Source organism: Mytilus edulis, chromosome 1, assembly GCF_963676685.1.
Source record: "Mytilus edulis chromosome 1, xbMytEdul2.2, whole genome shotgun sequence".
Taxonomy (NCBI): Eukaryota; Metazoa; Mollusca; class Bivalvia; order Mytilida; family Mytilidae; genus Mytilus; species Mytilus edulis.
Window position 1 is genome coordinate 44576525 of NC_092344.1, and position 26610 is coordinate 44603134.

The 26610-nt window shown below is 30.9% G+C and overlaps 1 protein-coding gene across 15 annotated transcripts in view; it reads left to right on the forward strand.

Moving 5' to 3' along the window:
• The window catches only part of LOC139512644 (plexin-B-like), a 120993-nt gene that overhangs the window by 24418 nt on the left and 69965 nt on the right, over window positions 1–26610 (forward strand). For 7 of the 15 annotated variants that reach the window (XM_071300534.1, XM_071300423.1, XM_071300405.1 and 4 more), the window contains 2 exons: window positions 1006–1112; window positions 25432–25496. The gene's annotated coding sequence lies outside the window, so the exon portion shown is untranslated. Of the gene's footprint in view, window positions 1–1005; window positions 1113–14274; window positions 14456–19516; window positions 20016–21189; window positions 21354–25431; window positions 25497–26610 lie in introns of those variants that run through there. The other 8 variants (XM_071300440.1, XM_071300552.1, XM_071300473.1 and 5 more) reach the window with 7 other exon arrangements.

Below are 26610 nucleotides of genomic sequence, written 5' to 3' on the forward strand. Positions count from 1 at the left end.
TTCTTATAATATCTATGACTATAAATTTAGGTGGTCCATGCATGAAATGTGTATGCAGTTACTTTTGTAGGTCATGTTCCTTTTTAGAATTCATTGGTTTAGGTAACCAGGCATTATTTATAGGTTCAAGTTCTAAAGTATGAGAACATGTTGTTCAAGTGTCCCCTTAATGTTGGGGAAAGATGTTTCCTGTCATAATTGTCAACCTTGATACTATATAGTCTGATGTGCTGCTTTGTCTTACTCCAGAGTCAGAGTGTCATTATCCTTAATCAAGTACGAATGGAGAGTTGTCTCATTGGCACTCATACCACATCTTCTTATTTCTACGAAAGCTGCACTTTAAACTGGATGCTTGAGAAAGTTTGCTATAATGATCATGTTTTCTGATAGTTTGAATTATGAGTGAAGGTATGCTTTGTAAGACAACATATGCATTCTTGTTCCTTAACATCAAAGATACATGATGGAAAACATTTCAAGGGAACTGAACTAGTAAAAGATGTACAGTTTGTATTACTAAAGGATGAAAAAAAATCTGAACACCTCAAATCAAAAAGTATAATGAGACCTTAAACTTTTTTACATGTCTCCACTCAATCCAGCAAAAATAAGGCAATTTAGAGCAACTTTTGAAAAGAAGTCGTTCACAAACTGAGGAGTGTTCCCATGCAGTATTAGCGATAAACAACAACATATGATATTTCCACATAATTCTCACTCACTCATAACCAATAAAAAATTACTGATAACAAAAGTTTTTATTTTCATAGATCAACTATTGAAAGAATTCAGGGGGAAATCTCTGGTAAAACAATTACCTCCGGTTACCTAACAGCCTACCTGCCAAAAACCTTTCTGTTCAATGTTCTAATCATTTTAACATGATTATACAGTGTTTTAGTTAATTAAGGCATAGCAGAGTCCCTATGTCTTATCAGTTGGTTAAATCTTCAGATGAAAAGAGTTTTAAATGATTTCAAAGATTTTTCTTCTTTTAAACAGGTCTACTATGTGGGAAGTTAAGTCATAGGAACTAGTATGTGTAATGATGGTGTAGATGCTTTGTTGATTGGTTAATTACACAGACAATTAACAGGGATTAACGCAAGGTAAGGAAGATTGTTGATTATAGGTAGTGATAATATTGGTGTTGTACACAATTGTAAGGCATATACTAATGGAGATTGTAGAAGCAAACTAATGGGAATGGAATTGTGTTATGAAGCATTTTTTGATGCTAGGTCTTTAAGTACTATTGTTAACATTATAGGTTATTCGTGTTGTTGAGTCAGTATACTTTGCTTGTGATACAAAAATACTATTGATTTCATAAATTTTTAGAAAAGATTTTGATTTATTTCATTAAAACTATTAGACTGTGCAGAGTCCAACTGTTCATTGAATCATATGCTAGACTATCATTTAATATTGTTAAAACCTGCAAGTTAGCTGATAAAGAAGAAAACTTCATTGAATGGAATTTTTTTCTTTCCATTGGTCTGCATATACATAAATGAGTATCCCCCAACTCTTTCTGAACTGTCCTGGATTTCATTAGAGCTTCAAGGATCTACAACTATATTTTAAGAAAAATTTCTTAAAACCTTTCTATTGATTATGAATCATGATAAAGTTTAAAAAATGGTATTGTATGTTATAGATATTATTAGTCAGCTTAATTACCAATACAGCAGCTACTCAGTACGAAAACATTAAGCAGCTAGTTATTCTGAAAGATCTAAATGTTCTTGACACCACTGAAGCAATAGATTGGTTAGCCATCTTAAAACAAATCTATCAAAAATATCACAAAATGCAGTGGGATAATCTCTAAAATCAAATTCACAACTCATCAGTTCGACAGATTCTCATCAAACTTGATATATTACTCTCCAGACCTCTCCAGATTACCAAACCCATAAAACATGCTTGATTAGTCAAGTCAAGATAGAAATGCAATGAATTGGTTGAATTTATCATTTTAAGCATTAAGTTTTTTTTCACTCTCATAGTTTGTAAATGAAATATAGAAATAATTTTTTTTTAAATCTCTAGATACTTGTTATCTTCAGTAACACATAAATGTGGTAGTATTTATTGAAATAAATAAGTTCTTTATTGACAAGATTATATACAGTGAATGTTGACTTTTAGTAGTATGGTGAATCTGTGCAGATTTGTTGACATTTAGGGAACAGATTGTACCAGTTTTGTTTTATCCTCTTCACATTCATTTTTAAACTCCAAGAACGTTTAACGTTTCTGGTGTTTGTGAATGATTTTTTTACATTTTAGCAGCTTTCTTGTCTCTATAGTGTAGATTTATTTATATTTGTACAATTTTGTCTGTTTAGATGACATCTCCTGGGAGACTGTTGTGTTCCATACTTTTTCTTAAATTGTGGAAATCAGTAAATATCAAGTTGCATCACTAATGCTCAATAAGATGCTCCTTAGATTACATCAATTACTAAGGTCATTACTATTTGTATTTGGATGGTATTTCTTGTGATTTTAAGCATTGGGACTCGACCATTTGAATATTTGACCTCTACCTTTTTGTAGTAATACCATGTACTATTTTGGCCTTGGTAATATTGATATATAATTATGCATCTGAAACAAATTATATATATATAGATTTTTAGAATTCATTGTTTATTTAATCCTTCTTATAACCATCTGTCTTTCAAAAAGAGGAAATAAAACAATGTCTAAGCAGTCTCAAAGCTTGCTTTTCCTTCACAGAATTATTGTATTGGCACTATCCATAGCCTTACATAAATACAGTACAAAGTGCATGCCCTCTATAAACACGTTTCTGTATGGAATACTGTTTACAACACTTCACTTGTATTTATTTAAACTGTCTGTATCAGCCACCTGAAAATAACCAGGCAATGTAATATAAAATATGATAATAGCCTATGGTTATACTAGTCTACTTCACGTATCATCAAAGACAAAAAGCATGTTTTTGTACATGTATATTTCTCTGGAAGAATGCACATTGTTTATGTATTATATAACTGCAAAAAATGATATAAAGGTTCAGAATTTTTTTCTAACTTGTAAACTTGTTACTATTTTGAATGCAGATATATATGTAAAAGAGTTTTCTCTGACCACCATTGCAGGGGGCCACTGTGGTACCATTGGGATGCACATGAGAATACGTCTGATCCACAAGCCCTAATTTGTAATAGTATAGTAAAACCTATAGCAATTAACATTTATGGCCAGATAACTTAATGCAGCTGAAACCATCTATGGGAAATTAATAAGTTGACATGACTTTAAAGGAATTTGAAGAGATGACACAGTTAATTAGGTTCGCAATACATTGTACAAGTTAATTGGAGCCTTTAAAACTTTTGGACTGTTTTAATTTCTTTTGATAGAGGTGTAGGTGGACTATGAATGAATGTAATATAATTGTCCTATTAGAATGCTTCAATAGAAACAGTTTAAACCTGTGAAGGTCAAGGTTTAAAGCGGTAGTGACCTTTAGGTTTGTGTGACTAAATGTATCAGTTCATTGATCATTAAAGGACTATACCTCAGTATAAAGTGGTGTCCAGTGTGAAAACACCAATTGTAATGTGATAAACTTTATATTCTCTCACTGTTTTGTTCGTAACTGTTTCCACATTATGAACACTGAATAAAATGTACCCTAACAAGTGAATGCTTCCTTAATGTCACCTTGATTGTATTGAATATTGGACAGTTACAAAATTCCCAAAAGACAAATTTCACAATTATATAGAAAGAGTATAAACTAATATGGATCCTCTCTTGGTCTCCCATGATGGTCTTTATCAGTTTTATTTTTCTCACGAATGATGGCTTTTATCAGATCTTCTACCAAAAATGGATTTTTAACCTCTAGAATGATGCTTTAACATTTTAATCCATAATTGCATAAAAGACAATCAAGCAGCTATCCTGATGTCTTTTACAGATTTATTCTTTTGTCATCTGTTGCAGCCATGATTAATGTGATAAATTTGTGGTATTACCAGGGATGATATCAAATTTTAAACATCTGTTGTTCTTTTTATTGTGCTGACATTAAATGCATTGATTTTAAGTCGTTTAAGCCTTCATTATGTAGTAAACGCTAGGAGTAATCTGCTTCAATCAAAGGAAAATTTCTATAAATATGAGGTAAGCTTTACTTGTTTGTTTATTTTTAATCACAGACTGCCTCTGTAGAAGGATTATATATGGCTTTCACACAAGAACAGGATTTATCTAAAACTGGCTGTTTAAAAGGTCATGAAGCTGAATTAATTTTTTCAAGAATTTTCCAATAATAAACATACATACGTTTTTGTTTGAATTGTTTTACAATTGTGATTTCAGTGCCTTTTATAGCTGACTGTAAGGTATGAGTTTTGATCATTGTTCAAGGTCATTTGGTGACCTATAGCTGATAATTTTTGTGTCTTGTGAAGAGTTGTCTCATTGGCAATCAAACCACATCTTCTTTTTTATATTTTTGAAATTATAAGAAAAATTGTGACTCTGGTTTATACCCAATGTTTTGATTATTTGCAATTGCTTTGTACTGTAGGAACACTGAAATAGAGAAAAATGTCGGAAAGAAATCATTACCGGTAAGACTGTACATCTATTTGATTTCATTTGCTCATATGCTTTACAGAAGGAATTACCCTACATCCCAACTTTTTTTTTAATAAGGACTAACTTTCTGAATCCTGCTCTGCTTATAACTCTGGATTTGCAAAATGTCAGCAATTCAGATTATTCAAAGCTTTGTGCACAAATGAATGTTCTGTAAGGCTGAAAACAGTTGCACAATATTTGTTTTTATTTTGTCAAAACAGACTTATAAAGTCCTGAAATAACATTATATTCCGATGTCTCCAATAGTCGCTTTAGTTAAAGTAAGAGGTGTCATCTATTGGGCAAGTCTTTATTTGTGTAATGAATTAAATACATTTAATCTCACACTCAATACATCTTGGAAAAACATTGACACAAAGTCCAATCCCAGAGGCAGAATTATTTTCCCATTAAAACATCTTTATAATTCACTCCCCTTGTGTTGGTTTTGTCAATAAAAACAAATAGTATGAATTGGTCTCTGTGACAATTGATTGAGGGGACAGACATTATTTTCAACCGATTTTGATTCTTTGTTCTAAAAATATATTATATATGCCGTTCTGTCTTGACCACAATAGCCATTGCCTGGAGCTAAAAATAATTTCATTAATATGCGCCCAGATTCAATTACGAGGGGACGTTGTTGATAAATTCATTGTAAGAGCATAAGTAATGTAATATAATACAAAAATGATTATGTTATGGTTTGGAGGTCATCTTTAGGACATAACACACAGGACCACATCAGATAATGACCATACTTGTTTAGAATTGTGATCAGGAAATATAGTGAGATATTGACAGTAAGTAGCAATTTATCTTGGGTTTTATTTTTTAGCAGGAAATTGACTTGTAGTCCTATGATGGGTTCAGGCTAACTTTTTTCTTCAAATTTATGGTAATTTTACTATGATTACTTGAGCAAGCATTTTATTTTTTTTGTGAAGGTTAATTGAATTGTTGGTGTTGCAGAACTATGGGTCAACAAATAGATTTGGAATCCTTTCTTTATATTCATAGATAAAATATGAAGTATGAACATTTCTTCTATAGTATATTTGGGGGTTTGGGGGGGGGGGGGGGGGGGGGGCAGGAACTTTTTCAGGACGTGGGGATCAGGTGTTTTTAAGCTCGGAATTTTTGGATCTGGGATTTTTTTTTTTAATTCGGGACTTCAGGATTTTATGTTTTTAAGCCCAGGATTTCAGGATTAGGACCATTCCTACCCCCCCCCCCCCCCCCCCCCCCCCTTACTGTTGATTCATTTTATTTGTTGGATGCCAATTTTGATGGATTTCATTATACAATCATAAAAAACACAGTTCCCCATGAAAATAAAGAAATCCACACTTACAATCATACAAAATACTTTTGTCTGGCAAAAAGTGCAGCGATATACAGCTGAAAAGGAATTTAAAACATCTTCATTTTTAGACAAATCTGAACATAAATTGAACTGGTCAGGCATTATTGAGAGAAAATTAAAAATACATTAGATTTTTATTTGAACAGTAAGGGGGATATAATTACACCATATCCTCTGGGGAACTAGGCAATAGATTTTCATCAATATATGCAGAATTTAATATCCATTTATAGGGATCTTCTAACATCTTAATGCATTTTTGTGGTAAAATTTCAAATTTTGGTTTGGTATTTCCAAAAATCAATAGTCATAAAAAATTTAGGTTTTCTTTCGTGTTATTGCATCATAATTTGTAGAATTTGTTGCATTTTATTTCACCTTGTGGAAATTAATACAGAGAGCAACAAGGTTGTTATGACTTAACATGAACATGTTAAGGGATCGTTTATAATGTCTACTGTTGTTTTGTTAATTGTCCATATTGGGAAAAGCCAACATATCAGTAAAGTACTAGCTGCTGATTCATGGCCGTTAAATGCTGGTTTCTTGTATTCCATAATCAAATGCAGTATATGTATGTTACTAGACAAAATAAGATTAAGAACTTTAGAAACAGGTAAAAAGCAATGCTCACATCTGGCTTTTTGTAACTGTTTCATTGGAGGTACATCAGACCTTTTGGTCACAAAAATTTTACTATGTTTATATAGTACTCAATCAATCAGAATATAGATCATAAGTATAGATGTTTTGAGACAGAATTTTCTTATAATTTGCCAAAATGAAGATTTTACTATGCTTTTTTCAAAAATTTGATAAAAAGTGTGGGTCACCGTGCTAGTTTTCAAGATATAAGTCGTTGAAAATTGATTAAATTTGGTTAGATTGTTCATGAAAATCCACATTTGTGTGTATAAAAAAAATTCTATGAGATGAAATTTTGAAATAAATTGTGAGAAGATAGGTTTTATTATATGTTTTAAGAAAAGAAAAAGAAAAAATGGTGTCGCCTAACTTGTTTTCTTGCTACAATTAAAAATAAAAAAAATCCCTATTAGTCCAGTATAATTTTTTTACTAAAAGAGTTATCTTTCATTAAAAGGTTCATTTTAAAAAATGATTCTGAAAACAAACAAAAATGATATTTGTTTAAAATTTTGTATAAAACAATAAATCACCAAGTTTTTGTTATATAAATAAACAGTCCAACTATTAAATTCCAAATCTGTCTCCAAATTTGCAGATTTGGGCAATTAACTAGACCGATTTTGTACTGGGATTGTACAATCCAAGATGGCGGTATACAATAAATCTACCTCAAGTGTTTTGGTCACAAGTTTTGAACTCCCAAGAACTGAGTAAAGTTTAAGACCAAGACTCCAGGAGATGGTATTTATGTGCCTTGAACAAAAATTACTTATACAGAAGTTAGCCAATTGCATTATTGTAGAAGTTATTTATGCTTGGATAACCTAAGTTTGTGCTTTGAACCAGCAATGATTTATTTTTACATTTTTTATATCTTATATACTTGCTGGATGTCATTTAATGAATTTGAAAGGGTATCATGACTCTGAATCAAATTTCTTCCCACTGTTATAACCTCATTTCATGTCGTTCAATAATGTCTGGCTATAGTTTATCTTGGTACATTTGTAAACATTTGAGTTAATATTTGGTATAGAATTGAAGAGCCATGACACTGTTATTTCAGTATTGAGGAATTATTACAGAAGCAACAGTACAAAATTGATCTATCTGAGAGTAATGTTTAAGAAGAACAGAACCCTTCCAATACATGTTTTTAATGGATGAAACCAATTTCCTTTATAAGTTATTGGATAGAACATGAAATAGGATATTAATTTAATAGTTCGATAAATAAAAAAAGACTATTAAGTAATATGGCACCATATGTTTGTAAGCCTAGGGGATAACATGTCATTTAACAATGGGGGTTTTAACGAAAAACCAACAATTTTTTATCCACAATGCTATATTGGGATCTGGTGAAACTGATAACGATTATAATGCTATCAATGATAATAGTCCTCTGTAGGTCAATAAAACAACAATTTATGATGATTTTACCCTTTTACCATTAATTATTAAAGGAATATATAGAAGTAACCAGTACATTGTATTCATGCAATTGCCCAATCGCTTTTTCTAGTATGTATTATATATTACGTGAAGTTGATCAATACACAATCAAACAGAGCTGAATTAATGTTTGCAAACTGCATATAGAGTTAGAAAATTCTGGAATTGTACCAATATAATAAAAAAATAAATGTCATGTCAAATTATTAAAAGATTGCTTCGTGGACGACTAAACCTTTATCAGTAAATTTCACATTTGTCCAAAGATTGAAGCATGTTACCACTTAAAGAATTAGAGATCATTTTTCTCCTGTTCTATATTTGTCTCAGTTCATTATTTAGTATTGACCGATAGCAATGGACATAATCTCCTAATTGTCGTCAATTTCACAAATTACTTTGGAGTATCAATCATAATATTTATTGTAAAGAATCAATAATGCAAATGGGATGTGTTACAAGGGCATAAAGAAAAATGCAGGAATCCATGGTAATTAAATAATTATCGTCCACTGCACCCCGAAACTAAATGAAATTTACATTTCAGCTTGTCGGATTACTGTCATTAAGGCATGAGAATGCAATTTTAAACCACATTGAAAAAGCCTTTGGTAATTTTTTTTTTGCCAGTCCAAATCTTAATTGAATAACTTTTCTATAAGAATTGATTGATTAAGATCTTATGACCTTACATTGACACCATTTTGTCAGCATGTCGCTTAAATGACAGTTCTTTTCTTTGTATCCAATCTTAAAGGTCGATCTGCATCAAGATCAAAACCTAGAATTTCTCCATGGTGACATACCTTGCATCTTTATCATTGGAGACAGGTGTGCTTTATTGTTATGAATTGTGTTCATTACCGATCTTCCAGTGCTACAGACAGAGTGATGTTATTTGAAACTATTCATATTTTCTTTTAAACTCCTCTGAGGTGTAAAACTTAAATGCATTTTTGTCGAGCCTGCAACTTTTGTTGCAGAAAGCTCGACATAGGGATAGTGATCCGGCAGCGGCGGCGGCGGCGTTAGCTAACTTCTAAAAAGCTTTATATTTTAGAAGGTGGAAGACCTGGATGCTTCATACTTTGTATATAGATGCCTCATGTTACGAAGTTTCCGTCAGTCACATGTCCAATGTCCTTCACCTCATTTTCATGGTTCAGTGACCACTTGAAAAAAAAGTTCAGATTTTTTGTAATGTTGAATTCTCTCTTATTATAAGTAATAGGATAATTATATTTGATATGTGCGTACCTTGAAAGGTCCTCATGTCTGTCAGACAGTTTTCACTTGACCTCGACCTCATTTCATGGATCAGTGAACAAGGTTAAGTTTTGGTGGTCAAGTCCATATCTCAGATACTACAAGCAATAGGGCTAGTATATTCGGTGTATGGAAGGACTGTAAGGTGTACATGTCCAACTGGCAGGTGTCATCTGACCTTGACCTCATTTTCATGGTTCAGTGGTTATAGTTAAATTTTTGTGTTTTGGTCTGTTTTTCTCATAGTATATGCAATAGGTCTACTATATTTGTTGTATGGAATGATTGTAAGGTGTACCTATCTAGCGGGCAGATGTCATGTGACCTTGACCTCATTTTCATGGTTCAGTGGTCAAAGTTAAGTTTTTGAGTTTTGGTCTTTTTATCTAATACTATATGCAATAGGTCACCTATATTTAGTGTATGGAAATATTTTATGATCTTTATGTTAGTCGCGCAGGTTTTATTTGACCGTGACCTCATTTTCACAGTTCATTGCACAGTGTTAAGTTTTTGTGTTTTGGTCTATTTTTCTTAAACTATAAGTAATAGGTCAACTATATATGTTGCATTGTTAGCTGTACATGTCTGCCTGGCATGGTTCATCTGACTTTGACCTCATTTTCAAGGTTCATTGGTCTTTGTTTAGTTATCTTGGTTAATGTTAAGTTTATGTGACAGTTGTATTAAAGCTTAGCTTTATACTTAGTACTATCAACATAATATCAATGATTAGGTTAGAAGGCGAGACATTTCAGCGTGTGTACTCTTGTCACAGATTAAGGTCATAAAGTTTTATACTGTATTGCATTGCTTTAAAAAAAGAAAAGGTTTTATTCCAAACAAAGGTAGACATTTCTTCAATTCTAAGTGGAGGAAAGTGGCTGTATTTTTTATCATACTCTCTCACTCACTCACTAAGACAGCTGATACCCCAAAAAATGTGAAATGCAAACCTAAAAAATAATGTAAACAACAAGAACAACAAAAAATTTGTATATTTTAATCTTAAACTTGCAAAAAATACTTGGCACAATATTTAAATTTTGGTATATGATAGGGATATTTGCAACAGGTTTTAGCAGTTGTATTAAGGAAAATGGGTGTACTGAGAGAAATGCTGTTGCTTCTTACATTGTTGAACTCAGAGTTCTTATTTTTGTCTACAGTAATTGATAAAAGAGCTAGTTAGTGACTTGAAAAATTAGATTGTTTTTTGTCATATGCTAAAGGTAATTTATGAAGATTAGGTGGAATTGATTAATGTCATCTGACAGTGGTTATGTAATAGTAATCATCAGAAAATTTTATATGAATTCTGTCAACCATCAGCGGAGATATTTGCTCTTTTAGCTCAAAAGTAACTGTTTACTGATTGATTTAACCACCTTCTTGAAAAGTCTTTTGAGCTTCTGTCTGATGATAGTTTCTGTGCCTGCTATAGGAGACCACACTGAACCATTGAGTGACATTTGTGTATACTTGCTAATTGGTACATGTCTGTAACTGTGTTAACCAACAAACAAGTATGTGGTATTTTGTCATATACAAGATGTTATGTGAAGATTATGTGTAATTAACTGAAGTTGTCTTCTGATGCTGTAATGATGCTTCATAAACCATTGTTTTATAATGACATGTTTATGTATGATACCTTGTAAATAGTATGCATGTTGTCAACACAGGCTTATTGTTGGAACATGCTTGATAAAGTTGTAATGAAAGATGAATATAAAAATATAAGGATTTTTGTTTAGCCCCAGTGTGATGCAAAGGGGTGCTTAAAGACTGTGCTTGTAGTGGCAACAACATTTACTCTGTTAGCATTAAGTAATATACATGTATTTCAGAAGGTGGAGAAGTCTTGGATGCTTTATAACTTAATTTTTTTTAGTGTTTCAGTAAGAGTACTTTTTTCCAGCATGTAGATCTTTTGGTATATAAAATGCAATTCCTTCTTCACTCAACAGTAGTGTATTTTTTCCAAAAGGAGCAGACAAGACATTTCAGCATGCCTGCATGTTCTACTAGTAGGAACTTTATTGGGGCATGTCCTCATTTCATACTTCATCAGTTAATGTCAAGTCTGTTTGTCAGATGTAGTATTTAAATCAATTAAGTCAATGTATTTGGTGTTTGGAATGATTATAGAGTAAACATGTCTGTCTGGTAGGGATCTGCTGACCTTGGCCTCACTTTTATGATTCATTGGTTAATGTTGTGTTTTTCAGGTTGATCCTGTTTCTCAGATACTTATGCAATTACTGGGTCAGCAATATTTGGTTTATGGAATAGTTGCAAGGTGTACATGCCCGTCTGCCACTCACTCACTCACTCGCTCGACGCAGTGTTCATTTGTCCTTGACCCCATTTACATTGAATAATTGATCATTTTAAATTATGACTTATGTGATACTAATTGTACTAAATTTTTAACTAAAACCATTATTTTAAAGACTTTCAACATTAATTCAATTATTCAGCATATTTTTTTAATGAGACTGGACTCTATCAAATATAAAATATTTTCTTGCATTTCTGCTGACCATCATGATGTTATTGTTCATTAAAACTTTTGTACATGTATCTGTTATTAACATACCAATTTATATCTTTTATAGTGTGATTATTTATAAAGAAGACAATGACAATAAGGTGCTTTCATTGCTGTTCTTCATCTTGAATCCTGGTTTCCAATGTTATGGTAGTATTGGTATTATAGCAAACATACAATCTGAGCATCACTGATGAGTCTGTAATGTAGACAAAACATGTGTCTGGCGTATTAGATTATTATATAAGCATGGTACCTTTGATAACTATTAGCTATAAGTTCAAATAAACACCACACACATTAAATTAAGTTTAGGAATAAGTTTTCTGCTGTAGCACAGTCTCAATTCTTAGAGCAATGCAACAAGTTTACAAAAAAATTGGACAGTGAATCAGGCCATATTCTGTTCTGTTCTGGTATATACCTCCGTATTATCAGAGCACTCCACTTGTCGAATGAGTATTCAAATTTAAATACTTAACCGAAAAAGTGGATAATTTTATATTTATGATATGAAAAATATTATTTAAAAAAAAAAATAGTTAGTTAAAGTGAATTAAATAAGGGTTTAAAATGTTTTTGATAATATGTTAAAAGATATTAATAAAAAATATTATGCACACATCACAAATTGCGGCACTTTGATTAAACCACTATGAATAAATAAATTTTACAACCTAGTAATTTCATAGGTTTCTCTGTTTGAATTGTTTTACAAATGTCATGGCTAGGTTTTATAGACAATATAGGTTTTGCTCATTGTTGAGGTGGTATGGTGACCTATATTATTATTAAGTTGCTTTGCTTTTATATCATTTGATCTCTGGTGGAAAGATTTCTCATTGACTATTATTCAACCTCTTCTTAGTTGTATCTAAGTTGTCAAAATGCAATGTTATAATTGCACCACACTGACCTCGTCACTCTTACCAGATAGAAAACATTTATTTTTTTCATTCGACACAAACATTTTTATATTGAGGCCTAACAGATATAATTTGAAAATAGTTATTATGGTGATATTATTTTTTTTTGTCAACAGTTAATGAACATACAATATATAATCAGAAATCTGTAGAGTATAAACTTGACTTGTTCAATATTTAATCGAAATAATTGTGAAATCTAGTATAGTTATAGTAAAATTCAATATTTTAGGACAGTTCTAGTTTACTTAGTCCATTACAGCATTTACAACAATATTTTTTTTCACCTATAAATCATTGTGAGACGATGTGTGGTCATAAAATAATCATATATTGATGTCATACAATACACTGAGCCTCTGGTTACAGGTTTATAGCCATATTCAATGTATTTTGATACGTTTTTAGATAATATTCAATATATTGGTTATTGTGTGTTATTTCTTAGACAGGTAATGTAATATTTCTATTGACAATAATTGTGTTTTAGAGAGTAGGGACTTAATATTTAAGAGGAATTTAAAAAATAATTCTAAGTCAATTTGAGTAAGAAAACAAAATAACATTGAATATGATGGTCTGTTCAGGGTTTAGCTTTATTGGCCAACAGAAATGGGTTGATGGACAAACATCAATTAATTTAAAAAAACCAACAACATTATTTAGATATAAAAGTGTTTAATGGATGTGTTGTATTTGTTATGGTTTTATCCACTCACCAAATTTAAACATAGTTTTAAGTCTTATAATCAACTGGTAATTTTTAAAAAGCAGGAGCTCTTTTCGCAAAAAAAGACAAGAAACAAAAGTTGTTCGTAATTTACGTACTGAAATTTTCATGTCATATATTTTTCTCTAGTAAGATTTGTTGTGAAATTAGTCTCTCAGCCCTTTTGTCAGTTTGAAGTGGCATAATTCTGTAAACCAATTATTTCCTTGACTTTCGCCAGTAGAATAATAATGCAAAATAAACTACATCATTTAAATAAGAAAATCATACAAATTTTAAAAGCCGTGAAATGGACTAGAATTGGTATAAAGCGAAGTAAAGTATCCGCTAAAAATAAGTTGGTTTACAGTATTTCATTGACCAGAAAGTCTTCTTATGAAAAAGTTTCTGATATTGTGATTTTTACTTGGCAGTTGGCATTGTAATTATTATTAATATGAATATGTCAGTTTGTCAGGAATTCTTATTGTTCATTCAGAGACTTATAGCATAATCCTGTCAATGTGGATAACAATTAAAGGAAGAACTTCCTGTTTGAAGCCAAATTTAGTGTTTCTTGTGGTGAAAATACAGCAAATCATCAGAATTATACACATTAACTTAGAATGATTACCATCATTAACTCTCTGTTTTCTGAATGACCTCTTTAGTAAATAAATCACCATAAAAAGGAAATTTCACACTTAACCCCAGAGAGGTCAAGATGATCAGCTATGATAATCTGTTACAATTTGTCGTGCCTTGGGCAAGTGTATTTTACACACACTACCATCTTCCTAGTTGTATGTATTTTGACATTACAGTAAATAACAAACAGTGAAAGGTGTAAATTCTCTGTCATAAGTTAGGATTATTTACAGTTAATTTGGCAGGTACAGTAAATAGATTATAATTAGCCTTTGATTGGTTTGGCAATGTTTTTTTGTTTGTGATATAAGCAAGAGGGATTTGAGATAACCTGTGCTTGTAATTGTGGCGAATTACTCTATTAGAAAATAATAACAGCTTTTAGGTATTTAAAACTGGGAACCTTAGTAATATTTGGGTATTGTAAAGAATCAACAATTTAAAAAGCTAACTCTTTTATTGAGAGATAAGAAACTCATTCTGCACATTGCATGATTGTATCCCGTTTAAAAAAAAATGACAAAACGTGACTATTACCTACCTTGACATTGCATACTACGCTTGTTTGTAAAATTTCATGTACAATTCATATTAATAGTAGTCGGGGACCTGAAAGAAACATATTTATCTTACAATTACTTAATATTCTGCATGTTTTACATGTTATTGTCTGTTTGTTATCTGGATACTTGTATATTGACATTCATTATTTCTCTCTGTAGGGTTAGTCTTTATCTTTTGTTTACTGTTAAACTCAAATTAAGTCAAGATTTATTGCAAAATGATGGTAGCGTTATCTTGAATTGATTTAGCACACTTCAAAACTTAACTTTATGAGTAAGTCTTTATTGTCTTCAACAGACGCAAAAAACATAAAATTTTCAAATATTACAAAAAATCATTCTGCAATAAAATAAAAAAGTAAAGGTCTTACATGTGAAAGAATGCTGTATTTTCTACCATAAAATCATTTCTTAGAACTTCAGAGGTTATTTAGGGGTTACATCAAATCATACTGCAAAAAAAAGTACTTCTAAGCCATTAGTAAAGTTTTTAAGTGATAATAATTAAGCCCTTTTAACATTTCTGTCATTAAAATTAGTATTATAATGCCAGCTGACCACACTCCTGTTAACATTGCAGCACTCATTTCTGTGCTTAATAAAGTATACAAGTCAATTGCAAAATATCTGAATTATAAGTGTTCACTGCTGTTAGAGAAAGATCCTATGAAATGATAGTTTTGTGTATCTGAGGTGATCTCTGACATTTTTACTACTATTTCATAAAACAAGTTTAAGGTGACCTGGGGTCAAAGTGATTTGTTCCTTTATGTTGTTTAAAGTATTTCATATGAAATTTTATAATCCTTGGTCAATTAAATTTGAGGCTGTAGAATTTATGGCTGGACTCTTTGAGTAATTTCCTTTCTGAGATAATTGATGATTTTTTTTCCTCTGAGTATGATGATAGTTTATATATTGCCATATTTATGAATCATGAAAAAGAATGTTACTATGACTAAAATGAAATTTAAATTATATTCTCATCTTTAATCAACAAACTTTTTGCCATAACTGATAATTTAAACAACGTTTTATAATATTTCTGCTGCAGATTGGTTTATAGATAGTTAATCATTTCTATATTAAAATGCTAATACAAAATCATATACCAAAAGATAGCAAGATTTTTATGATTCTTTGCTTTTTGTTTCACAAATTTTATGATGAAAATACAAACTATGTGTAATATTTCAATTAAAAGCAGCATAAAAATATAGTTATTTAATGTGTTTGTTATTTGTCTGTGAAAGCAGAAGATAATAACCAGTGCTTTAAGTTTGTGTGGTAGCATGCATTGGAATCAATAAAGAAAATGTGCTCTTTGATTGCAATATTGAGAAAGTGATAAAACTCTATACCTCTCATGTAAACTGCCTTTTATGGTGATTAACGTAATATCTTGACGAACAAATGTTGTCTTTTATACAATTATGGTAAGGGGATGCTCATTTCTATCGTTTATTGTTATGGACAATTGGTACATATTGTAAAAGATATTGGTCATTTAGTCGTCTCGTTATGGTATGAATGCCATCAAGATTCAACATAATTTGGCCAATTTGTACAACTTGTTAATGAAAGAAAAAGGTTTCTATGCAAAGATTATCCCTAGGTTCTTAATAATCGAACAATTTATGACAAATTAGACGTAATGGCAGAACACGAATCTGGATGATTGAGGGCAAAGAAGCAATTACAGATGAAAATAAGACTTACAGCCATTTTTATGTGAATTTAACAAAACTGCACACTTCAAATTAATCACAAATCAGATGGTAAACATTTCTTAGCAACTTTCCAACTTTTCCATTAGTCTTTTAGTGGATGCTCAGGAATTGTTAGTGATGCTGGAATTAATTTGACCAGTAATTAATTGATCGCTGAAAACCTTTTAAATACTAATTGTATCAAATTGATCCAATCTGCCTTATCTTGCTTTCAGTGAAACTTATCTCTTTGCAAAAGTTAAAAAATAAAAGATGAAATTTCATGAGTCTTTCTAATATCCTCTTTGGTGCACATTATTTATAAATGCTTTGAAAAGCTGTTACATCTTGCAGTTAAAATAATTTATAGTATGTAAAAATATTGTAAAGGATTATTTTTTGGATTGCCAATTATTGCACAACTTATAATTTCAAAGAGAAAATACCAGTTTGTTTAATGTGGGAACATTTTATGCTGTATATCTGCTCATCTGTTTATAAGTGGCTCTCGTGTAAAAATTAATATATTGACTATAGTCTTTTGAGAATGACAAGTAAAATGAAATTAAAATGAGATTAAAATAAAATTATGATGATATAATTTACAGTAAATGAGTTCAAGGACATCATTCTTTCAAGGTCACACTTTTGCAGCTATCTTTAATTTTGCCTTGCAAAGCATATGATATTGCAAGATAGTTTTTTAAGACATTTAATTTGAAGCAATGCCCTATCTGTATGGCAAATGATATACATGGGTTTTTAAAAGAAGTTTAATTAAAAATGAAATTGATAAAACCTTTTTTTCTGTGTCTCAAAATTTTTCAATATAAAGGGTTATTTTTGTCAGGATTTAGTTACTGACTTGTTCCATTTAAAATATGGAACTTTTGTAAGATATCATCTTTAGGAGGATTATGACCACTATCAGTCCTGATCAGAGATTTACCAGTGTCAGAGGATATAGGTCCTATCAGACTGAGGATCTATAACTGTTTGACAGGCCGGGTGTATATATGTTATCACAGGACTGTTATCAATAGAATTCTTCTAATTATCCCCTGTAATCAGCTTACAGGCCATAAGTATATATTATGTGTTGGCAGTCTACAGTTTAATCATCGTATTCTATGTATTGATTAAGTCTAGCAAGTTTGGTGTGAATTATTTGATTTTCATGACAAGAAAAAAAACTTTTAAAGGAACAACTGTTTATAATTTGTTATAAAAACATGTTCAAATATAACCCTTTTAGATTACAGTGAAACCAGGGCTACTGACTTAAGACCATTTGGACCAAAAAATTGAAGTATGTAACAATTTAATCACGATTTTTTTTTAAAACATAATTGATATGTATATGTTCAATGTTAATTGAACTGTTGGATCTTTATTTGGAATACAGTAAAATTCAACAAGATTTGATGGTCAATTTAGATGGCATAATTTTTTTTAAATGACAAAAATGTAGTTTTGACATCATTATTTTTAACTGCATGCAATAATATATCTTGAAAGTTCAAAGGCAAAATAAGGCACTTGTTGTGACTGTATACCTTAGCTTTTCTAAATGTAGGGATAAACTTGTACTTATTATAATTAGTAACTAACTGCAAACTAATCTCATTTACTTATAAACAAAGTTACCGACAGAGCAAATCCCTGACATCCTAATATCTTTCCTTAATACATGTATACAAATAAAAAATAATGCTACATTATTTTTGAGTAAAAATAAACAAAACTCACATACACATTCTATTGAGGGCTCTTCATACTGTATTTGGCCTTTTAAACTATTTTACTTTGAGTGTCACCAATGAGACTTTTGTAGAAAAACTGAGGCATCTGGTATAGTAAATTTTAATCCTGCATGGTATCTACCTATGACAAGTCTATGATAGATATTGAATGCTGCAACTCTTTAAGTGGAGCCTGAATTAATACATTGCTTGTTTATAGATACTTTCCAAGTGCTATTAAAGGATCAGTATAAAGGTTTCTTTAATGGATATCAGTGGATTGAAATACTGGGATAGAAATTGATTTGTTTTACTTCTCTGTTTTAATATTCCCTTGGTGGTCTTTTTGATCCATCTTTTGTTTCTCTGTATAATTTTATCTTCTACTGAGTGATTTTCTGAGGCCAATATTCTTCAGAGCTGATTATTTTGGTAGAGCAGAAATTTAAAGAGAAGGATTACTTGATGCAAGCATATTTTGAGAAGGTAAATCCATTTCAAAGTTGTAGAAGGATGAATAGTGTAACATAGAGGCTATATATCTATATCTAAACGGTTCAAAAATATATCACTATTTGAACAAGCCTTTTAAGCATAACATTAGGCTAAGCTGTGTCTATCTGGCAAATTATTTAAAGTCCCTCAAAATTTGAAATAGGGTTTTGAGACTATTTGTATTTTGCCTTTTTTTTTTTAGAATGTTCAATTGCTCTTCAAAAGAGGTTGACATTAACTTGATGATAAAAGAAAAGACAATTACAAAATGAACTTAGTCCACCAATCAAGATTGAAAGGGGTGGGGGTAAAATCTCGTAAAATTTAGCTTTAACACTGCCACATGTTAATGTTGATGTCCAAATAAAGCAGAAACAGTACATGTGCTTGTCAGTTTGTTGTATTTGATAAATTTGGTGTTTGATAATTGCTGTTTTGGGTTTTTGTTTCATTGAAGTATTTGGTATATTAAGTATTTGTATTCTGCTATTACTATGAAGATTGGATCAATAAGTTGGATTATTAACTGCTGTACTGTTACTGCACATTAAATTCTGTAATCTAACCATACCATGTTTAGATCGTATGGTGTTCAAATATTTATAGCTGAGTTTGCAAAATATAATGTTCCATATTCTTCTAGCAAATGTTGTTTTAATTTCCTTAAAAAATCCACCATGACTAAACAATAAAGCTGTTTATATAAAGCATAAGCAATTACCCAGAAAAATATGCACAGAGAAATTGGATTTTGATTAATTTTTGATGGGACAAATATGATTTATTGATGTTTTTTTGAGTTAACAGAATAGTTTCCAACATAAAACATGGTCATTTGTGAATACAAACATTAATATTCTTCATTAATTTCTTTTAGTTTGGCTTCATGTTAATGACCAAGAAAATGTTATCTCACACAAAAAAAATGTTTGTCATTAATTATTATAACCGATCATATGAATAGCGACGGCCTTAGACTTTACAGACAAAGTTTCATTTGAGCTCATTGATTGGTCCCCTGTGGGAGGTCATGGTGTATGAATGGAATTCCAGAGTTTATTTGTAGACAAGACTGTTGTTGACAGTGGATCTGTGGTCAGTGAGCTATGTTTGTACCAAGTTACATCACAATCTGTTAACTTTAATGGAAGCCAGCTGAGCGTTTTGATCCTTTCACAGTTGGAATAAAGTTTTTATGTGAATTCATATCTATTCAGTATTGATATTTAAGAATACAATATGTAAATTTATTGGAGAAGTTTTATTTTTGTGGATTGTAACCATTCTTCATGACAGGTAAAAAAAATTAAAAAAAGAATAAATTAAATCTGTCTGCATATTTTTTTTTTTTATGTTGGATGAACATTCAAATTATCAGTCGGAATATTTGTGTCAAAGATTTTATCTGGGTAAGCTTAGTGTCTGTTGCATTTTATTCCTATCATAAAATATTATTTAAATTACATTATGTTGAAACATATTTTTAGAGTATTCTTTTTTATGTTTATTTGAAAAAATATACATCCCTGATAAAAAAATGTTTATCAGTTTTTATCTGTTTGATTGTTTTTACACAGGTCTGGCTGGATGACAGACAGTCATGAGTTTTTTTTTATTGTTACAATACATTTAAATGTTTTTTGATTTGTACAATTAAAGACTTCCACTTTATCAAGAATAAAGTTATGGATTTTAATTTGAAGTATGAAGCTACTTTGATAAATGGATTTTCTTTCATGGGTCTTTTATTTGATCTAAAAGTGCAATAAATGAACAGACTTGGTCAATAAATTAACAAAATAAGAAACACAACATCATGATGATCCATAATGTGGATATAAACAATATTACAAATATATAATAAAATGCTATCAGCTAGTAAATTAAAGAAGATAAATACAAATTTAATGGCCATCTTATTTGGTCATAAAAGTGCTAAACGGTCAACTAAATTAGTCAGCTGTTGTAAAATGTCAGAATATTATTATTTACTCACCAGAAGGTTAGGATTAAATGTTTATGGTTAAATAGGGCAGACAATATGTCATGTACTGTAGTAAATTGATACCTGACACCAACACATTCAAAGGTGTGAAATTATATCCATATTAAAAAGATACAAAGATCAGTGTCACTTGGACATGTCTGTTATTTAGATTTCATGATCTCTGTATCCTAAAATACTGACTTAAAAGAAAGGATAAAGATAATATTCTTTGCATTCACTAAGTTTTTATAACCACAGGAACTGACATTGATACTTTTATGTGGTCATTTCTTCCCAGTTTATTATATTTTCGGTTTCAATTTGTACATATGATGTAAACAGATCTAGTCATAAAGCCAAAAAAGCTAAATATAATAATTTCCTCTGATGTACTTTCACTTTATCTGGTTATTTATGACATCTTAGATTTGCTCTTCCATGTCATATAAATGATACACAAATCTTGATTACATGTATTGGGTTTTAAGGTAAGGATTTAATATTTGTTATGAACAGGTATGATATATAGACAATATATGTTATACCATAAACCTCCAGGTAAGACTTTGGAATAATCATTATGTAATAATCCCTTTACCACCTAGGGAGCTTGTTTATTTAGGATATTTTGACATCAAGATTTACAGGTAGGAAGTGTGGCGATTTTCTCTCTAAACTTTCATGTTTATGTAAAAAAAACTTTTGAACAATATGTCCTTTCATGATCTCTTTGAATTGAACAAATTTTGGGTTTAAAGGTTGAAATGAAAGTACAAATTATAACTTGAAGAATTTGTATATATATAAATACCAATGTAACCCATGAACAGTAGCACAAATCTTTTTACATGTTTATGCAAGGCAGTAAATTTGATATTGCACTTGATCAAGTAGATTTTACTTTGGTTTTTATTATCGCTTGGGAGTATTAAAAAGATTTCATAGCCAGATGAACATATACTATTCTACGATTAGGTCTGTACTTTAAACATGGAGATTTTGGACATGACTGAATGATGCTTATTATTTGCATCTAACTGTAAAGAATGAATTAATTGAGGTTGCTTGTAGAATTCTTTCAAATGTATGTTCCAAACTGATGTGTTTCAATGTCATTAAAACATACAATGAATCAATATCTCTGCTATATATCATGTTATATTCATCAAGAGTTGCTTTATTCATGATATTTTGTAAAACTCCTTGGAGAGCCAGAAACGAGAAGGCATGTACAAAATGTAGCATCTGATATCATATATTTCTAATTACGTATTTTCATTTATTTTTTTGCTTTCACTGTTATGAAGTTTTGTGAACAACTGTTCTGTAGAACAGCAAGCGTGTAATTTTCTAAACATTCTTGGCAACCATTAAAACTAAATGATAGACTAAGCAGATGAAAAAGATTTACCCTTTATCTTAGCATTATTTTTATTGCTTAAAACTTTATGTTGATATTCAGTTTGAAATTAGTCATTATGACATACATAGCACTGAGGTTCATTTCACTGATAAAAAATACTCTATCACATACTCAGGCTGAAAGCTTATTTGTGGAGGAGCTGGGGGGTGCTGTTGGCCAGCCCAGTGATGGCAATCCATGATGTATCACATTTAATTTAAGTAGGAAGTTTGCTTTATGTAAGACAATTTGGCCTACAAAAATTCCATTTAAAGGCAGGGCGATTGCATCAATATTTTATATGCTACAAAAAAAAGGAGTATTAATTCTTTCCTATGTTTCAAGATTCTTGAAATATTCATTAGGATGAACATTCAAAGCAGGCAACAATCAACCAATGCATAACAGTTGTTATGAAGTTAACTAATAAGATTTCAGTATACAAATGAGTTGTTTTTGTTAGATAATGTTTTTGTTTAAATACTATTTTACTAATATGGAATCTTTCATTATTATACAGCTTAAAACAGAGTTAGGGTCTGTAAGGGACCCAGAAGGTTACAATGTTTTTGACCTGATTGACCTATGCAACAACAAAATAAAACAACTAGTAACTATTTTTGAGTATTACAAGTTTATTGGGTGCTGTGTAACATATATTGATCAAGCTGTACATAATGTATAAGTTGGAATTAAACTGTGGGTTTTCCACTTTCAACATAACTGCATGAAGAAGTACTGAGGTCAGCAAAGTGAGCAAACTATTTCCTGTTTATAAATAATTTCAGTTAACAACCTGAAAAGTCTCAGTCTATTTTGGGACATTCATCAGACCTGTTATTATTTATTTAGGGCACATTTAAATCAGAGTATTTATGTGAATACATATAAAAGTTGAAATGTAATTTACTGATATGTTATCTCTGATTTCCTGTATTTAATCCCAGATTTAAACTTTTTCTCATCTCTATTCATATTGTAATGACACTAAATCTATATATATATAAAAAAATCTCACAAGAAATCCCTTAGTGTACATACTCACTGGTGTCTTTATAATTCTTTATTTTTGTTTTTGTTGAAATGCCATTTAAAAGAGTTCAGGGTTCTATTTTTCCAAGTATGATAATGTGACATTAGTTAACGAGACTATTAGTATTATATACACTAATTGAAAATTAGTACTATATTCACTAATAGAAAGAGCCAAACAGGAGAAAGTCATTTTATGTACATTCAGTGCACCCTGTAGTACAATGTATTGGCATTATTCATATGCCTTCAATCCTAGGGGAATAGACATGCATTTCTTCAATAAATAAATAGATAAATATAATGGTGAAAATATGTTAAATAAATGAGCTAGATTTAATCCACTTCACCTGAAGCAACTTTGCAGCATGGTTAGTTCCATAAACATTAAGCAAAGCACAAATATAACAAAAGTATTCCAACCTGACTACTGGACATGACAAAAGGCTCCTTACTTGCTAGACAAGGGTAACGTTTAATCTAGTGGGTAAATCATGTTGTGAGGGCTTCAAAACTCTTCCCAAAACCTGGATGTTTGTACTTTAACCTTATAGTCAGGTGTCTCTTACTATCACATTGCCCATCAACTATTATGATTTAGTGTAGTATATAAGTTGCTTATTAATTATGGTATATGCCACTGTTAAATATGCATGGCATCACACCATATTTCATTTTTATGTCTCATTATTTGGACAGTTACAAATGTTTTATGTATTTTTAACTGGCTTGATTAAGTACTGTAAGATAACGAATGCTTGAATACATACATTGGAAGCATGGTATAGCAATGAGTGAATGTTGGAAGGTGATCATTCAGTTGGTTTGCAACAATCAGAGCACTCATTGGATATGTCAGGTCAAATGAAATGCAATATTTGTCTGTATCTATTTTCTGTCAGGGCTGTTTGCATGATTGTGTCTGTCTCTCTGTCTGGGCAAGTTGTGTCTAAGGTTCCGAACTTTTGAATGTCTAGATGTTATTATAATACTTGTAATATTTTTTGCCCATAACAGAGGATTTAATGTAAATATAAGATTGGAATGTCTCTACATGTCAAGGTCACAAACATGTTTCATAATAATTGGTACTCTTGTTTTCACAGACTCTGTCTATTATGTTCTTGTCTAAATTTATATATGTATAGTGTTTGGTCAAAGAATAATTCAATACACCACTGACAGGAAAGATTTTTCAAATTTTATAGCCAGGATTGATTATATATTTGTTGTCTTACTTTAGACAGAATCATAGCAGATGATTATAAATTATCATATTTATTTGACTTTTTTTTTTAACAAATTGAGCCAACATTTGAACTTTTTCCAGAACACATGTGGTCTACCATGTAATTCTAGAAACAATAGTCATATAAATTGATCAGTAATTTGGCACAAGGAGTTATTAACTATCTCTGGTATTTATTTAAAACATTATTTTTCTTGAGGATTTTTCTCATTCACCAGGTGTTTATATTCAGTATCACAATCCAATATAATCGAGAAGATAGGTTTTGATTATCTCAAAGTCAAAGGTTATGCTTTTGAAATATAATATTTACCACCATGAAATATAGCAGACCATGAGCCTTAGTTTTTGTGACAGAAATAGACATAGAATAAGGAAAATGCTTGATCCAAACAAGTCTTCAGTAAGAGAAACATTAATACACTTCACAATGAAAAATGACTGAAGCCATTGAGTTTAATACATAAAGCAAACAAACATAAACAATGACAGTTAATATGTCAATATATCTCTCATGGTAGAAATTACCAACACAGAGTAGTATCAACTCAATATTAGCATTTGTAACAAGCTTGGTGAAAAACTGAAATGAAATTGTGGATTTGTTTTTATTGAACTCCCAATTCAATTTGAGAACAAAACATTAGCCACATTAAGGTTCAAGTGAAGTTTTAAAGTGTTCCATTTCAGAGAAAAATTCTAACAAAATTTGAGACTAATGGGATATTCACTCTATAGTTATCTTAACTGAATTATCTAAACTAATTTCTGATTGAATGATTAGTGTATCAATATATCCTGGCATCAGTACAGCTTGCTATCATTTGCAGATCATGCCAGTTATCTCACTTAAATATTGTATTTTCTTCCTTAATTGTCTTTGTCTAATAAATGAATAAGAAATGAAAATTGACAGTTTTGAATGATGTATTGCAACCGATCAAGTCGTGAGGTCGGTGAACGCCAACAAATTGGTGGGTATCAGGTGATGGAACTTTAAAAGAAGTGGCCATAACTCATAATTTGTCTTCTTTTGTTTCAGAATATCTGGAAATTAATGAAATCGACATAACCATAAATAGTCTGAGATTGAAAGTTTAATGTCTGGTGAGTAGAGTTAGAGGATAATGTACAGAAAATGATTTGCCGTCATATTTCTGATGATGGTAAATCAAAGAGTCGTAGCATGAAGATACAGACTTGATCAGGATAAGTTTAAGGAACCAATACATATAAAAAAAGAAGATGTGGTACGTATGATTGCCAATGACACAACTCTTCAAAAGAGACTATATAAATGACACAGAAATTGGTCACTGCACAGCTTTCAAAAATTAGCAAAGCCCAAATCGCATAGTCAGCTGTAAAAGCCCTGAAATGACAAATGTAAAACTTTTTAACGAAAAAACTTATAAATGTCCCAATAAATGTACAAAAAAATGAATGAAAAACAAATATGTAACACAGCAACAAACGACAACCACTGAATTACAGACTCCTGACTTGGGGCAGGCACATACATACAGAATGTGGTGGGGTTAAACGTGTTTACGGGAATAGGATAAGTTTAAGGAACCAAGGCATAGGTTATTATGAATGCCATGGAGAAAACATCAACCAAGAATCAAAATATTGCCTGAACACTGCAGTATAAGTACTTTTGCATTATTGTGTTCTTAAACAGGGCAGAAGAAGTTATATCAAATGAAAAGTAACGCAACAATAATTTTTTGTTGTCGAGCCTGCAACTTTTGTTGCAGAAAGCTCGACATAGGGATAGTGATCCGGCGGCGGCGGCGGCGGTGTTAGCTAACTTCTTAAAAGCTTTATATTTTAGAAGGTGGAAGACCTGGATGCTTCATACTTTGTATATAGATACCTCATGTTACGAAGTTTCCGTCAGTCACATGTCCAATGTCCTTGACCTCATTTTCATGGTTCAGTGACCACTCGAAAAAAAAGTTAAGATTTTTTGTAATGTTGAATTCTCTCTTATTATAAGTAATAGGATAACTATATTTGATATGTGCGTACCTTGAAAGGTCCTCATGTCTGTCAGACAGTTTTCACTTGACCTCGACCTCATTTCATGGATCAGTGAACAAGGTTAAGTTTTGGTGGTCAAGTCCATATCTCAGATACTACAAGCAATAGGGCTAGTATATTCGGTGTATGGAAGGACTGTAAGGTGTACATGTCCAACTGGCAGGTGTCATCTGAC